The sequence below is a fragment of the Mustela lutreola genome, chromosome 9 (assembly GCF_030435805.1).
Source record: "Mustela lutreola isolate mMusLut2 chromosome 9, mMusLut2.pri, whole genome shotgun sequence".
Taxonomy (NCBI): domain Eukaryota; kingdom Metazoa; phylum Chordata; class Mammalia; order Carnivora; family Mustelidae; genus Mustela; species Mustela lutreola.
In genome coordinates, this window is record NC_081298.1 from 10708595 (window position 1) to 10725910 (window position 17316).

At 44.6% G+C, this 17316-nt stretch overlaps 1 long non-coding RNA gene across 1 annotated transcript in view; it reads right to left on the reverse strand.

The window, feature by feature from the left end:
* Nucleotides 1-505: 505 nt before the first annotated feature.
* Nucleotides 506-17316, reverse strand: part of LOC131807902 (uncharacterized) — a 44866-nt gene continuing 28055 nt past the window's right edge. Inside the window, exon 2 of the long non-coding RNA XR_009344617.1 lies at nucleotides 506-7656. This is a non-coding gene — a long non-coding RNA (uncharacterized LOC131807902). The remainder of the gene's footprint in view (nucleotides 7657-17316) is intronic.

Here is a 17316-nt window from a genome sequence, read left to right on the forward strand (position 1 = left end):
TGGGGTAGAGGTGGGTAGAGGAAGAGTAAAATATACATTAACTTGACTTCAAAGATGGCTATCATCAAGTTCTTCTCTTGAGATATGGGTTCTCTTCTTCCCCTCTTGAATATGGCCAACAGGAACAGAACAATCTGGACTGGCCTTGACCTGTGTCTGTTTTGACCAATAAAACATGGTAGAATAAGTGCTGAGCCATTTCTGGGCCTCCTGTCTCATAGAGCCCTGAGCCACTGTGGAAGAAATCCAGGCTACTCCAGGGAGAAAGCGAAAGCACTGAGACACCATCTTGGATATCCACCCCAAGGTCAAGATGGTGCCAACCTCCATTGCCATCAGCCTGCAATGGCACGAGAGACCTCAAGTGAGAACACTCAGCTGAGCCCCATCAACTCACAGAAGTAGAAGTGATAACCCCAAACTGTTGTTTTTAAGCCACTGAATATTGCGGGGTTTTGTCATGCGTTGAGTGATAACCAAAACAATACATAAATACATACAAATATAAAATAAATACATATATTATTAAGATTTTTCAATTTTAATATTCACTAATACTAGATCAGAAGATGCTGTGCTGTTGGCTTTGAAGATGAAGGATGTGCCATGAGCCAAAGGGATTCAGCTGGTCTGTAGTAGCTGGCAAAGGAAAGGAAATAGATTCTCCCTGAGAGCCTCTAGAAGGATGCCGTTCTGCCAACACCTGGATTTTAGCTCCCGAAGACCCATATTTTGGACTCCGACATCCAGAACTCTACGATAATAATGATAATAATTCTGTGTTGCTGTAAGTTGCTAAAGCTGTACAAACTTGTTGCAGCAGCCGTATGGAACGATGTCCTTGCTGTCCTGAGCGTCTTACATGCAGTGTCTTATGGAATTCTCCCCACCACCCTGTGAGGCGAGTCCTGTTACCATCTCCCTTTTAGAATTGAGATGAAGGGGCTTCCTCAGGCCCCACAGCTATTACACGGTAAGGCCAGGGGCATATGTTGGCCCTGCCATGCTTACAAATACCATTGGTATAGGATTTATGTGGACTTGTGTAAACATACAGACATTGGTCTATGCCTCTGCCACATTGCCATCTTTTATTAGTTGTTTGTTCCAGGATTGAAACCGTGACCGTTGTGGAAGTCCCCACTAGCCATAAGATGAAAATGGCAGTTTTGAAATTACAAGGGTCGCTGACTCACTAGTCTTTATTGTTATTGGCACCAAAAAGACACAATTCGCGTGGGGTTCAGGTGGGCCAGATGCACGCGTGAGCTGGAATTTTAGCGCTCTGCCACTTACCCCCCAGGCTACCAAGAGCCAGTCTCCTTCCCTGTCTGAACCCATTTTCTCATCTGTGAAACGGGAAATATACAAATGTGACTGACTGTGCTAATGGATGACAAGGGCCCTGTGCTTTGTAAGTGTCGGTTTTGTACCTTTCCCCCATTTTCCCCCTTGGCCTGAGTTTCCTGGCCAGCATTGGGATCCAATGTCGTCCCCTTCAGCCCACCATGGAGGACGGCCTGTGGATTGGTAGATTGTTCTCTAGATGCCTGTGGCTTCCCACGTCCGACATCTGCAACACTGCCTAGGGTCTGTATGCTGGGGCGCACCCAGAAGCTCATGGGGGAAGGGCCTGAGAGTTGATGACACCAGCCACAACCTTCCACCATTGAGAGATGGCCATTGTTCATAAGTGTCCTGCCTCCTTGCTCCTGCATGAGATGGTTCTGAAGGGTACTCGCCTCATTTCCCAGACGTCCCCACTGGGACTGGGCTGAAGGAACGAGCTCACTGCCATGCTCTTTAGTGGGGGTCCTCCCATCCCCATCTCACTTCCCCACCCTCTTTGTTCTTCCTGAGATTGTCTCCTGTATACACACACTGGCTTCTGGGGAGTAGTGGCTGCTGTCTGCAGTCCTTAGGTTCTACCATTTGCCCAACTTCCATCTGCCCACCTTCCAGTTGCTGACATCTGCATTAGTCTATGTGAGTTGACTTAGTTTCCCCTCTGGTTGTTGGAGGCAAGCAGGTTAGAAGTGCTGGATAATTCATGCTTCCCTCCCCCCTACGCCAACCCCACATCACGCAGCGCACAGGAGGTGTTGTAGGGCTCCCCCAGTTCCCCAGTCGCTCAAACAGGATAACTCTGGGGCAATGTTCTACACTGATGGGAATAACCCCCAGCTGCCCACAGTATGGTCTTGATAATTTGCTTGATTTCAGTTGCCCTGCCTTCCCTGGCTCACTTTCCTCTTCTCTATTGGTGTGTCTTTGGCCTTCCAGATAAATTATTTGTCCCGGAATCTTTGTCTCAGGGTCCGCCTCTGGGGAAACCCCAACCAAGATAGAAGCTCTGCTACTGGGGGTTTCCAAACTAAGATATCGATTCGATCCCACCGTAGTCTTGCTTTCAGTCTCCCCCAAAGAATCGGATGGGGCAAGGCGCTCCTGGAGGAAACAGCACTCTTGCGGTAACTCCACTTGGAGTCGAACCTGGTGACTCTTATTCCCTGGCTGGCGGGACCTCATCTTTCCCGTCGCATTAACAAGTCTTGCGCCATACCCTTGGGTATATAACCGCCCCCTGTATTTCCTGTGAATTCCTTTGTTGCATTTCACAAAGTTACGGAAACACAGAGGATGCTCTGTTGGTATCCTTGGAAATGCCCCTTGGGTCTTAAGCCCAGGGCGTCTCTTGCAACTATTTATTTCGTTCCTTTCTGCGGACAGTCACACACATTCGAATGCTGGCCGGGGAGGCTCAATACTTTCATTTGGAAAACAAAACAAAACAAAACAAAACAAACTTGCAGAGTGGTTGATGGGAAATCCCTCAGCAACTACCCCAGACCATGACGCTTTATGTTATTTTCTAAATTTTCCTTCTTTCCTATTGGTATAAAGAATGTTTGCTAGTTGGGGCTCTCCTGCATCTACTGCGTTCCCTTCTGTGCCAAGCACTCCACGTCCCCAGGGTGCAACCACTGGATCCCCAGATTTTCCTGGTCCAGGAGGTGGCAGCGATGCCCCGCCCCACAGCGCTCATGTGATTAGCACCAGCCAATCAGAGCAGCTGAAGTACCATAGCCATCGCGATTGGTTCTGGGCGGGGCCCGCAGTACATACCTGCAATCCGAGCTAGTCCCAGAGCTGGTTTGGTAGCTCTCAGGAGGCAGCTCCCTCTTGCTCCCTTGGTAAGTTTGGAGTGGTTGGCCTGCTGACAAGTGACCTTGACTTACTGAACATCTCAATTTCAGAAGAACTTTTTTCCTTCACGAAACACTGCCCCCTGCTGTGTTATGTTGCATCTCCCAGGAGAGCCGATTTCTTAACAGTATTTTATTTTATTTATTTTTAAGTAGGCTCCACACCCAGCGTGGGGCCTGAACCCACGACCCTGAGATGGTGACCTGAGCGGAGATCAAGAGCCTGATGCTCAAGCAGCTGAGCCACCCAGACTCCTTCAGGGTATTTTTGAGCAGAGGCTGTAACTTTCCCATCACTTGTGCTTGTTTTAAAAAGCTCAGCCTAAAATAGTTCCAAAATCTGAACAAATCCCTGATTTAAATCTTGTACTGCTCAGGTTTTTAGTTCAGTTGCTGTAATAAAAACCAAAATAAGGGGCTTGAACAAAATAAAAGTTTAATCCTCTCTCATGGAACAGTTCAAAGCTTAATGTCTGGTGGGCTGTGATGGTACTATGTTGTCTGGGATTCAGATTCTTCCCAGATCGTTGCTTAGCAGCCTCAACATGTGACTTCCACTATGTGGTCTGAAAGGGCTGCTGGAGCTCCTGCCATCCTATCCATACTCCTTCTTATGTGTGAGAGAGGGAGAGGGAGAGGACACTTCTGTGCCTTCCAATTGCACAACCCAGAAGCCTACAGTCACTGAGTAGGGGATGCAAGCCCTGGTTTCCAGCCTCCTCCTCCAACCTGTCCACTCTGTTTTGTGACCTGTGTGGACAGCATCAAAGTGCTCTCCTGCCTGCTGGCTTCTGGCTGGGTTTGACCCATGAGAGACATTGGCAGGAAACAGGAAGAAGGAAGCAAAGTTATTCCTCAGCTGTCCTGTTGGGCACCAGGGGCTACTATGTCCCCCAACTGAAGGTCACAGATCCTTCAGAGTGCCTTTCCATAGTGTTTCTTCTCTCCAAATCTGGCAACCATTTCCTTCTTTGCCACTTTGGGCCCAAGTGAGAACATCTCCACTGCTTCTATCTAGGGGCTGAAGTGCCCCCAATTACTACGCGGTGGTAATACACCCTCGCTACTTGCCTTGGGGGTATGGAGGCATCCCTGTGGGTTCCCTACAGCCTAGCCATACTTTTATAAGCTTGTTCCTAAACTTATGCTCCTGGGGGGCCCTGGTTGATGTGAGTCCTCTTAACAACCCCAAGCAACAGATGCCTTTACCATCATCCTGATGTTACAGATGAGACATTGAGGGACAGAGGCTAAATGAACTGTCTAAGTCACAGAGTCAGGCAATGGTGGCACCAGTGTTTGAACCAAGGCAGCCTGGCTCCAGAAACCACATTCCTTATTACTTCCCGAGACCTGGTTTCTTGGAAATGTGACAAGGACAAGAATTGGGCTGGGAATTAGCCCTCAAGGTTATCATGAACCTGCTATGGGTTTCTGTTGCTCATATTTTTGGTGAAGGGCTTCAGTGGTCTGGGAGCTGCAAACCCAGATGCCTGCAGGGGTCAAAAAGTGACAGCAGCAGGGAAGTGGGCCGGGTGATTGCCACAAAGAAACATGCTTTCACCTTTTTTACATTCAACATTTGACCCTCTTGTCCATCTTGCCTTTACCTGCTAGCATAGAAAACCGGACACAGAGATAACTCATTTAGATACTGCCCTTGACGGACAGTAACAGAGACTTGACTCCAGTGGCTTAAGCAAAGTAGAGATGCGTTTCTCTTCTATAAAACCAGGCTGGAGGTCAGCATTCTAAGGCGGAAGGGAGGGTAGCTCTATGATGTTGTCGGGGATTTCGTTCCCTTCCATCTTTAGCACAGACTTGCCCTCCTTGAGGTCACAAAATGGCTACTTGAGCTCCAGCCATGTTTGCAATTATAGGGAAAATGAAGGAGAATGGAAAGACACCAAAGGTCTTTCTTGAAAGTCGCACCATCAACTTCAATTTGCAACACACAGGACCACTCAACTGCAGCCCTATGGACAGACAGACATTCTGGACTGAATAATTATCCCTTGTGGGAGACTGTCCCAAGTCTTGTGGGATGTGTAGCAGCATCCCTCCCTCTACCCACTAGATGTCAGTAGCACTCCCCCTCCCCAGCTGTGACAATCCCAAATCATCCCTAAATGTGAAGCCTTAGGGCACTCACAGATTCCAGAGAAGCTGGAAAAGGTGATTTTTGAATATATCGCCACCCCCAGTAGTGCAGGAGTTTCTACTAGTAAGAAAGGAGTGGAGATTAGTTACTTAGATGGCAAATCACGGTCTTTGCTCCAAAAGAACTTGTTCACTTTCCTCTCTTTTCTACTAAAAGAGATATGGGGACCTAAGATGAACAACATTGGTGTCAGAGGTGATAGAGGTGGGTGGGGACTGGGGCAGACTGAGAATAAAGGTCCCAACTAAAGGGGCTGTTTGGCAGCTTTGTTATTGAAAGGGAGTCTGGGACCAGAGTCACTAGAGCTTCTGATTTTTTTCTAGAAAAGCTGGACGTCCAGATTTTTAGGTGCAAGCCCGCATTTGTAGGTATCAGCAGTGAGTTCAATTTTTATAAAGATTTTTACAAGTGATATTTACCAGGATAATAGTTTGCAGTGACTTAAAAATGTATTATGGAAAATATCAAACATACAAAAATAGAATCATGTAACTAACATCTCAGTATTCATCTTCAACAATTATCCCCATTTTGCCAATCTCTACACTCAACCTGGGGCTCGAACTCACGACCCCGAGATCGTCGTGATCAAACTCTCTTCCGACTGATCCAGCCAGGTGCTCCTCATTTTTATTCTCTCTCCTCAACTTGTTCTTTCTCTGCTCAAGTGTCTTAAAGCAAATTGCAGGGTTCTTGTCATTTTACCAGTAAATATTTAATGATCACACTTTTGAAATGAAATCACCATGCTATTAGGACACAGACCAAAATTAACAATGAGATGTCAGTGTAGACCAGATGATTTTTAAGGGCCTTCTAGCTTTGCTGTTCTAAGTTCTAAGCTTTATTAACGGATTCTCCTCCTTACCTCCTGATCATCCTCCCTCTTCTCCCTCTGCCCTTCCTTTTACATAGACAGACACACAGACATACATGGAAACACACAAGAAGCACATAGACAAACACACAGAAATACACATGGACCAACTCACAAAACACCACACACAGACATCCCAGAACATGGACACACGTGCAGAAACCACACACACACACACACACACACACACACCCCTCTACTGCTTCTTGGGGAATAAAGCACACATCTTGAACTTCGACCCGCCAGCACTTTAAACTGGGCTGGAATCAGTGCCTGCCTGATTCTGACAGATGTTTGACCCTGAACTTGTTCACTCGCCCAGGCCTTCATTTTCTTTTGTGCAAAACAGAGAGAACAACTCCAACTTGCCCCGGACAATGATGCAGGGAGGGATGTAATTAAAGGATTGCACCCTTCTTGTGCAAGTCTTAAAGTACTTAATAATCACGGCGACAGGAGCCGGCAATGATGAGGTGATTACGAGCCTGGGCGGAAGCACAGCGTAAACAAAGAGGCCCGGGAAGGGCTCTGCTGCTCTTGCATCTTCCAAGTCCAGACGATCTAAGACCCACAGCCCTTCTGTCCCTGCAGCCAGCCTCACGCTTGCTGTCTATTAATACATGAAGATGTTTTGGCTGCCTGGCAGAAGAGGTTCAAAATCCAAATTCCCAACTCAAGCCATTAAGGGAGATAGATTTTGTAGCTCAGTTCCTAAATTAGAAGATGATTTCTGGGTGTTTAAATATCTCTCTTTATCTCTGTACCATTTATGCTGCTGCTGACACAGCTCTGGGGCCTGGGTGGGGCCCGGGGTCAAGGGGAGGCCGGGTGACACATTCTTTAAGTACGTCCTTGGAGATATCCAAAGAGGCCCCTGGCTCCTCCCGTGCTTTGCCCAGGATACTCCCAAAATATCCAGGGGACAGATGCTATTTTTGAGGTTCAGCTTAAAGGCCGCCTTGTGGCCCCCACGTAATCTGGTTTCACTTTGAGCTTGCTTTTGAACAGCTCCTGCCTTTGACTTTTGTTCTTCCAGGAAACTTGGTTTCTCTTGGGGTTGGTTGCTTGAGTAACATGTGAATTAGCTTCAGCTCTTCTGGCCTTTTCTGGAGAACCAAACCCGATTTTGATGTTAAAAAAAAAAATTTTTTTTAACCCTTTGCTGTTTCTTTCCTATTATTGAGTGGAGAGGATTGTTCTTGAGATAAAAACTCCAGATGCCAGCTTTCAAAATCCAGGTCTTCCTGAGAGGGTACAGAGGTCGGTTTCTGGCCTAGAGTCAACAGAAGAGGAGGCATTTTTGTTTCCTGTTGTTCTGCTGTCTTAAATACAGAGCAGACAGAGGTTGACGCCTTTTGAAGATAATTTCAGCTGCAAAATATTCTGAAATTAAGAAGTGGCCATTTTTATTTCTGCAAAGAGAGCAAGATAATAATGAGGATGATGATGGTAGCAGTGCTGTGTGCCAGGCACGGTGCCAAGTTTGCCCGGGTACATCTCATTTAATTTTCTCCACAGCCCTGTGAAATATGTACGGTTTTTATCCCCATGATGAAGATCTCCACCTCTTCCAGGAAGCCCTCCCTGACTCCACCCCATGCCCTTACTCCAGGTTGAGTGCTCTGTTCTGTGGGCCACTGGGGTGAGTGCTGTTGCCACGCTCTTTGAAATGACTTGATTTCATATCCTTGAGAGCAGAACCCATGTCTTATTCGGCGTTTGTATCCTAAGGGACCAGCCCATAATAGGCATAGAGTTAATACTTGTTGAATGAATTGAGTAAGACCTTGGGCAAATTACCGAATTTCTCTGAGCTTCACTTTTCTCCTCTCTAAAGCTGGGCCAACAACAACAATAATAATAGTGAATATTTATTTACTAAGACTTCAAGTGGCAGGGATGTCTGGCTGCTCTCCCAATCCATTCCTTATTGACAGACCCTGATTTTGTTCTGGGAGTAATGTGTCTCCCATGCATCGAGGGGAAAAGCAAGCAGAAGTTGTTAGGTGGAGCTAATGGCATGTATATGCCTTGCTTCCTTCTTCTTTCTGCCATCAGGAATGTGAACCTGATGGCTGGTACTCTAGCAGCTATTTTGGTCCATGAGGAAATCTGGCCACTGGATGAGCGAAAAGATAGAAGTCTAGGACTTCAATGACTCTTCGTTATTCCAACCCTGGATATCACACCTTTTAGTTTCTTAAGTATGTGCACAGGGACAGGGCAGGGGAGAAGAAGCTCTATCTTGTTTAAGCCACTTCTGTGGGTTTCCTGTTTTATATAGCCAGATCTAATTCTAACTGACAAAACTTGGTCCGTCCCCTGTTGAATACTTATTATGCATTTGGTTAATCATCACAATGGCATATGTAGGCAGATATCATTCTTATCACTTTTATTTTATAGAAGAGGGGACAGAGGTTCAAAGGGATTTGAAGTAGGTGTTCTGCCTCCAGAGCCTGGACTTGTGGCTGCTACATTAAGCTGCTTGCTTTACGAAGATCTTGGGAGTGCTATGGATGCTGTAAATCACGGGACATGTATTCACTCCCTCACCTACTTGTTCACGTATTAATTCTTTGATTTAGTCAATAAACATTCACGGGGAGCCAACTCAATTGACTTAAGTTAGGCTTGGGTGTTATGGAGCAAACTGAGATGGCTGTCTGCCCTCCAGGACTCCCTCGGTGTGAAGTTCTATTGTTATTACTTACAGGAAAAGAAAGTGGGCCAGGGTCCCATATATAGAGATGCACTGGACCACACTGTAGGGCACCATCTACATAAACTGTAATATAAAACCATATCACTTCCCCTAGAGTTGGGCAGTCTGTGACTTGCACAACTGTATGTGGCAGCCTTGTTAGTCACAGAGCTAGGATGCAAAATCCTGGTCTTTGGGCTCCTATTTGGATGCCTTTTCATTTGCTTCCTGCACTATTTTGGTTTGCTCCCAGACCCCTTTTACCATGGGTTGATGCTGGTCTCTGTCTTCCACACTGTAAGTGTTTCTCACATGTCAGGGACTCTTTGGACCTCTGTTCATATTTGAGAGGGAGGCACTAAAAACCGTTTGGAAGCTCCATGTGTTTTGCTGTAATGTGGCTGGGCTGTGAGCCAGCTTTTTCATTCTGGGACCCAAATGTCATTATCAATCAGTCATTTTGCTGAGGAGGTCCACTTCCACCTCTCCATCGAGGATTCTCCGGGATTCCTGCTGGAGCCAGGCTGCCTGTGTTCTGGAAGCTGAACTAGGGAAGGGAACTGGGTCGGACCATTTTGTTTTTAGCTCCTGGCCTCATCCCCAGCTTCTGCAATGTCCGGTGTCCCTAATGTCCACCCCCTTTCTATCCCAGTGTCTCCAGAAAGTAGTCCTCAGACCTCTGCCAAGACGGGCAGTTACTTGACTGCACAGGCTGGCAGAGGGAATCGAAGACCTTCTACCGACTTCCGATGAGGCCCCTATGCTCAGTTCAGCCCTGTCCCCTACCTTCAGGGGCATCTGGTGCCACCAAGACATTTTTTTAAATGGAAGACATAACTTATTGAATAAAGTGTTAATGTAATTTGACCTTCACTTAATAAGAGGTTTTCCTCATTATTATTATTTCTTTTGAAATGGCAATGAAGGAATTTTCAAAATTCAAATAAAAACTTTTATCCCTAAAAGTATTCATTTATTTCATTTTTCCCCCTAAAGTTAAGGAAGAATGATTATATAGATAATAAGATAATTAAAGACTTAATTTTTTATTTATTTCTGTTTTTAAACAACTGTGTTGGTTTTTGCTAAGATGACATTAATCTACTTACTCTCCAATAATATTTTTAAGTTGAGGGATAACATACATACAGTATAGGAGGCAACATGCTTCTTACCTATGTTCACACCTGGGTAATTACCACCTGTTTCTAGAAGATTTCTAAACCAACCCCCTACTGCAAATTTCCCTTTTCTTCCCAGTCTATTACCTCTCTCCCACCTGAGATGACCCCTGTTGTGACTTTTATCACCGGAGATCAGTTTGACTGATTCTCGAACTGTGGCATTATACTGGACGTAATCCTTGGTGCCTGGTTTCTTTTGCTCAGTTGTGTCTGTAAGACTCATTCACGCTGCCGTGTGGATCAGCAACTTTCCTTTTCGTTATTTGAGCCTGTATCTCCTGTCATCTCTATCTGTTGTCTGTCTATTACAGTTTACGTAGCCATCTGTTGTTGAAGAACACTTGGGCCATTTCCAGTTTAGGGCCATTATGAATAAAGCTGCTCTGAACATTCTTAAACATGGCTTTGGGTAGGCATGAGGCCCCCACTTGGAATCCATGCAGGATCTGTCCTTGTTATTCTGTGTAAGTCATGTTGGTGCTTCCTGGCTCCCCCCATCACAGGCTCAACCGCCCTACTCAACACTTGCCAGTTAGATGTTTTACCAACTTCTTAACCTTAACATGCCCTCCCCCGGAACACACCTTCATCCCAAGCCAACCCCATGCCCCCTCCCTAGTCTTCCCAGCTCAGTCACCACTGTCACCACCTATATGTGTGCCAGAGATCAGGCCCCAGCCTCCCCCTGTCTTCCCTACCCCTTCCGGTGTCACATCCAACCCACGGATTCCAACTTGGAACTGTCTTTTAAACCTGTCCCCTCTTCACCATCTCCACCACCACCTCCAGGTCCAGCCCACCTTATCGCTCCTGTAGCTAACTGTCCCACCTCTTAACTGGTCTCCTTGTTTCCATCTTGCTTTCCTCCAACAATTTCTCCAAATGGCAGCAAGATGTTCTTAAAATGTGGATTGGATCATGTTCTCCTTTTGAATGCCTTCCCACTGCATTTGGACTCTAGACTAGACTCTTAAATGGTGGTCTACAGGGCTCTCTAGCATCTGGCCACCACCTGTCACGTGTCATCTTTCCCAGGCTCACACTTGGTCCTTGGAATTTACCCTCCCCCTACTTTTTTTTTTTTTTTTTTTTTTTTTTTTACCTTGGGGCCTTTTGTATATGCTGTTTCCTCCAGCACCCAGTTACTAAACCCCTGCATGTATGAGCAAATGTGAATATAGATTCTTTTCCCTTCTGCCCTCTTAAAATGTTACAAATTACTACATGCTCTACACATGGTTCTACATGTTGTTTTGTTTTTTTAGGAAACCTTGGCATGAGCTTTACTTACCAGCTCACACAAGGCCACCTCTTTCTTTTATACCAGGAAACACACTGTATGTGCAGATGCACTGTCTTTTTTTCCAGCCTTTATCGATAGGCATTTTTCCTCCTCCCTTTTTTTTGCTATTAAAAACAACATACAGTGAATATGTATGTCATTTATGTATGAATAGGCCTGTAATTTAAATTCTTAAAAGCAGAATTTCCAGGGTAACAGGTATGGGCATTTTAAACTTAATGACTATTGTCAAAAGCATTTTTCATTTTTTGGGGGGTGCTTTTGTTTTGTTTTGTTTTTATGTGGAATTGCTCATTTTCTGATGTGCCAATACAGTGGACTGTCAAAGTAGGATTTTGCTAATCTAATGGGGAGGGGGAACGATATCTCATTTCTCTCCTACGTGTGAAATCGAACATCTTTTCATATGTTTACAGCCATTTGTTTTTCCTTCTCTGTGAAGGATCTTTTTTTGGCCCATTTTCCTACTAACGTTCATGTTTTTCTTATTAATTATTGGAACATTTTGTATATTAAGTAAATGAGCCCTTTGTGATAAGCCCAAATTAGCCCAATTTTTCTTTTGACATTTAATCTAGTAAGATTGGTTTTAGCCATATAAATTGTTTTTAACATTTTTATGCTGTTAAATTTATTAATTTTTCATATTAGGACATCAGGCTTTGCTTCATTATTAAAAAGGATCTTTTACAGTCTGAAGTTATAAAGGATTTATATCAGTTTTATTTTACTACATTTGTGGTTTCACTTGATATGTTCAAGTCTATGGTCTATGATCTACTGGGAGTTTGTCCTGGTTTAGGTATGAAGCAGGGATCCACCTTAATTTTTTTTTTTTTTTTTTTTTTTGGTCCCCTATGACTATCTGGTTGTTCCTTCTTAATCTCCTTCTTGGGTTTATTTTTTTTTTTTTTTTAAAGATTTTATTTATTTATTTGACAGAGAGAGATCACAGTAGACAGAGAGGCAGGCAGAGAGAGAGAGAGAGAGAAGCAGGCTCCCTGCTGAGCAGAGAGCCCGATGCGGGACTCGATCCCAGAACCCTGAGATCATGACCTGAGCCGAAGGCAGCGGCTTAACCCACTGAGCCACCCAGGCACCCGTCCTTCTTGGGTTTAAATGTCACCTCCTCTCTGACCATCCTGGTCAAAGTATTTTCCATCTCAGTCCATTGTCTGTGGCTTTAACAGAAGTTACTGTAATTTTAAAGACATTTGTTTGCTTGCCTTTTTTTTTTTTTTTTTTTTGGTCTCTCCAACAAAGATGTCAGCCCCTTGAGGGCTGGGACAATGTCTTGTTCACCATCACATCCCCCGTAGCTTGCAGGGTAGGTGTCTGCCACGGTTGTGATGTTGTTTTTGCCTTCCAGCATCTGCTGTTCCTTCTTCTGGCATTACCACCCCGATTTTCCTTTGGGCAAAAGCACACCTCCACTGTTTCTCGCCCACCTGGTTTGGGCGGTGGAAATTCTGGCCCAGGCTTCAGGGAGTGGGGTGTGAGCCATCGGAGGTCCACTCCCTGGCAACAGTGATTGGCTGGGATGGGCACGTGACCCTCAACTCAACCAATGAGATAAAATCTGGGAACTGTTAGGCATTATTTAGAGGGTGGTATCATCACCAGAAAAATCCCTCCCAGTGTTTCTTGCTGCCTTTGACTTTATGGGACAAAGGCATCAGCCTCCTCCCCTGGGGAGAAAAAAAATCCTAGGCAAGAAGACTTTGGTCTGTCTGTTGTTGATCTTAAAAACAAAAGAATATTGTAATTCCACATCTGGGGGTCTTTGGTGGTTCAATTAAAGAGAAACTTTGGTTTATTTCAATCCAACAAATTTTCTCGAACACTTATAAAGTCCAAGACTTGAGCTGAATTCTGGGCCTGGCCTCAATTCCTGAGGGTGATTTTTTTTGCCCGATACATTGTGCTTCTAAAAATTTTTTGAAAATAACATACATTAGAACTTTAAAATAGACAAAAATATAAAGGCAAAAAAAAAAATCCAAATGCCCTTATTGACATAAAAAAAAAAAACGAGTAATACTTGTACATGGTTAGAAAAGTGACATCATTCGGAAAGACTCAAAAAATAGTACTCAGGTGTAAACAATCACCCTCAAATTCAGGGAGTTAATTAACTTTTTTAAAGCTCACAGATGTAAAAAAAAAAAAAGGCACCAAGTCTATTCCCTTATTAACAGTTTCCTGTGGCTGCTTGTAGAAAACTGGTATGCACATACAAGAATATTTACATAACTATGCCAGAATATTGCTTTGCTTTTAATGTACAAAAGAGATTCCAACACGCATTCTGTTCTGTCCCTTTGTTTTTTCATTTAATAACGTCAGTAGAAAAATGGACAAGGGCTACGAACATGAACACGCAGGTCACAGAGAAGGAAATACAAATTGCTCATAAACATATGAAAGGATGTTCAACCTCCTTCATAATAAGAAAAATTCAAATTAAAAGTACTCAGAGAGATCGTTTCTCACCTATCAGATTGGCCAAAATCCAAAAGTCAGGTAACACCCCGCGCTGGCAAGGCTGCAGGACAAACAGTCCTGTATCTGTTGGTGGAACTGGAAATTGGCAATGGGGCCCTCTCTGTCAAAGTGAAAAATGTATATTATCTTCTGAAAACGTATCCTTCTTGCTCAAGTGCATAATGACATATCCTGGGATTCCGTTTACAATTTATTTATTTATTTAAGGATTTTATTTATTTGACAGAGAGAGAGAGTTCGAGAAAGAGAAAGAGAAAAGCAGGGGGAGCAGGAGAGGAGGAAGCAGGCTGCCTGCTGAGCAGGGAGCCCAATGTAGGACTCTGTCCCAGGACCCTGGGATCATGACCTGAGCCTAAGGCAGATGCTTAACTGACTGAGCCACCCAGGCACCCCTGGGATGGTGTTTAGAATAAAGTCTTTTGTTTTTTAATAAGGGAAGCCCTGTGAGGGAAGGGGCCCTATTGGTTTTGCTCCCCTCTGGGTCCCCAGCTCCAACATCAGTCCCTTGAAAATAGCAGATATCACAGAGACAATGCTCACTCAACCTCCCTAGCTCTCGGCCTTCCCCAGCCTCCCTTTAATTAGGTTTGAACTATGTGGCTCATTTCTGCCTAATGGGATGAGCAGAAGGATGTAAGCCACTCCCAGCCTACCCTTCAAAAAAGTGCCATCAGACCTTCTAGCACTCTTTGCCTGCTGCGTTCATCTCTAAGACCACCTGTTCCAGATGGCATAGCATGAAGGTGAAGGGGACTCAGTCCGCATCATGATGTGAAAGCAAGAAATAAACCTTTGTTATATTGAGTCACTGCGATGGGGGTGGGGGGAGTTGCTGCTGCAGCCCATCCTGTTTCATCCTGACTAAATTGTGGGTGCTCAGGTGTGTTTAAGTGTGTGCAGCAATGAGTGTGCTTGTGCACAGAGCTGGACTGATGAGAATAATTGAAGGCTCAGTTTTCAACCATGTTGTTGGGTCTTAAAAGTACGTATTTAACATCCTGGAAAATAGTGCACATGGTCCTCCATAAAGTTTGCCTCAGTTTACACTCCTACCAGCGGGTGTAAAGATAAGTGACACATGAGGCTCCCACTCTGTTCCGGGTCCTAAGCTAGGTGTTCTGTACAGGTATACAATGTATACAAGTATACATTGAAAGTATGTGTTAAATACGTATGTATGGAAAAGGAATAAACTGATATAAGTGAATTAAAACTATGTACTTCTATCTTTTTTTTTAAAGGATGTATTTCATGTATATATTTTATGGGCTTTTCTAAGACCGACTGACTACTTTAGAGGTATGAATATAATTTGAGTATAATTTCATCTGTAGAGTCCAGAGACAGGAGACAGAAATACAATACAAGGTTCATTTTCCCACTGAAATATGAATTAAGGTGGTGGCTCTACATCATTAAGTTGTCAGAGGTCGGGTCCCTAACTTTTTGCTCCATTGGCACTAGCATGTCGTCCCTACCCCAAAAGCCAAATGGCTGACCACCATGTTTGCTCTACCAAAGGCTCTGCTCACATGCCATTGCCATACTTGGCTCTACCCGCCACCCCCCCCCCCCGCAGCTCCTTGCTGCAAAGGCGGCTGGGAAATGTAGTCCTCATTCTGAGCAGCCATGTGGTTCTATAATAAAAGGGGAAAGCTGATATTGGGGGACAACTCTCAGACTCTACCACGGGAGGTATTATTAAAGAGTTCAGAATTTTGATTCTGGAACAAAATAGATTACTCATTCCCAATAAGAGGACTATGCCATATGGTTTCAGAATTTCAGCTGACCATGACTGCCAATTTCAGGAGGCCCCACTTGGCTGGTTGTGGGGTTTGCGGTATGCCTTATGGTCCTATCATGCAATAAGCACATGTGGGTTCTCAAACTAATCAACAGTAACAGATTAGAGCCAGCAATGTTTATTTTTAAATGTCTTCTCAAGGGTGTCGTCCTCAGTGTCAGAAGAGAGATTAATATTTGCTGATTATGTAAGAAGTTGCATGCAGAAAATTTAGATTACTTTTGGTTCTAAACTTTTAATCTCTTTCAAAAATGTTTTAATGCCATGGATATATTGGCATCTAGGGACTGTCCTGATCACCTGCTCTTTATTCTAGCTCTATCTGTGGTATTAATAGTTTCTCCAGGGGCACCTGGGTGGCTCAGTGTGTTAAAGCCTCTGCCTTTAGCTCAGGTCTTGATCTCAGGGTCCTGAGATAGAGCCCCGCATCAGGCTCCCCACTCAGCAGGGAGCATGCTTCCCCCTCTCTCTCTGCCTGCCTCTCTGCCTACTTGTGATCTCTGTCAAATAAATAAATAAAATCTTAAAAAGAAAAACAACCAACAGTTTCTCCACCCCAGTCCACCCCCCCCCCCCGCCCCACCCCTGCCTGAATACAACTTTATCCTAAGTAAGTCTCCTCATTCACGGAACCATCACTAAGTCCTAGGGACTCAGTAGGTGAATAATTTACATTTTTTGTTTTTGCCTACCTAGCACCCTCTTCCACTTTCTCTGATAACAGCATCACAGTTTTCTGACAGAACGCTCCTGCTTCCCTCTCAGTCCACCTAGCTTAGGTAGAGTTCAGCCTACTTCTGTACTTAAACAGGGCCATTGGACCTACACCGGGCAAATCAGTGTATTCCATTCTCCTGGGCCACAGTAATTGGTTCAGGGAGAGACATGTGATCTGTGGCAGCCAATGATACTCAAGTCTGAACCACTGGCTAGAGGATTTCTCTAGCAACGGGTTTTGAAGCTAGTGCCATTTGTGTCCCCACCTTTCCCATCTTTTCATCATTCTTTCATTCAGCAGGTACTTACTGAACACCTACTATATGCCTCAGCAGTAAAAAACAAAACAAAAAACAAAGCACCAAATGCGTGCCTTCAGGGAGCTAATATTCTACTGAGGATACAGTAGACAATAAAGAAATATGTAATATGGTCGGAGGGTAATGGGTAATATGGAGAAAAAAATCCAGGATAAGGAGGCAAGAGAATGAGGAATTGCTATTTTATATAGGTCTGGGAAGAACTCTTTGAGCAAGTAATATTTAAGCAGACACCTTTGGGAGTGTGGGAACTGCCATGTTCCTATCTCTCGAAGGGGTCACCGTGGAGAGGATGGCAAATGGGAAGTCCCTCAGGCCTGAGCGTACTTGCTGTATCTGAAGAATAACAAAGAAATCAGTGTGGCTAGAGCAGAGAGCGCCAGAGGGAGAGAAGAAGATGAATGGACAGACTATGACCGGCCTGGTAGGCCATGATGAAGATTGAAGACTTATCTGAGGCCACAAGGGAACCATCAAAGAACTTAGAGCAGGAGAGGAAAGATGAGATCTGCACTTCAGAAAACTCACTCTG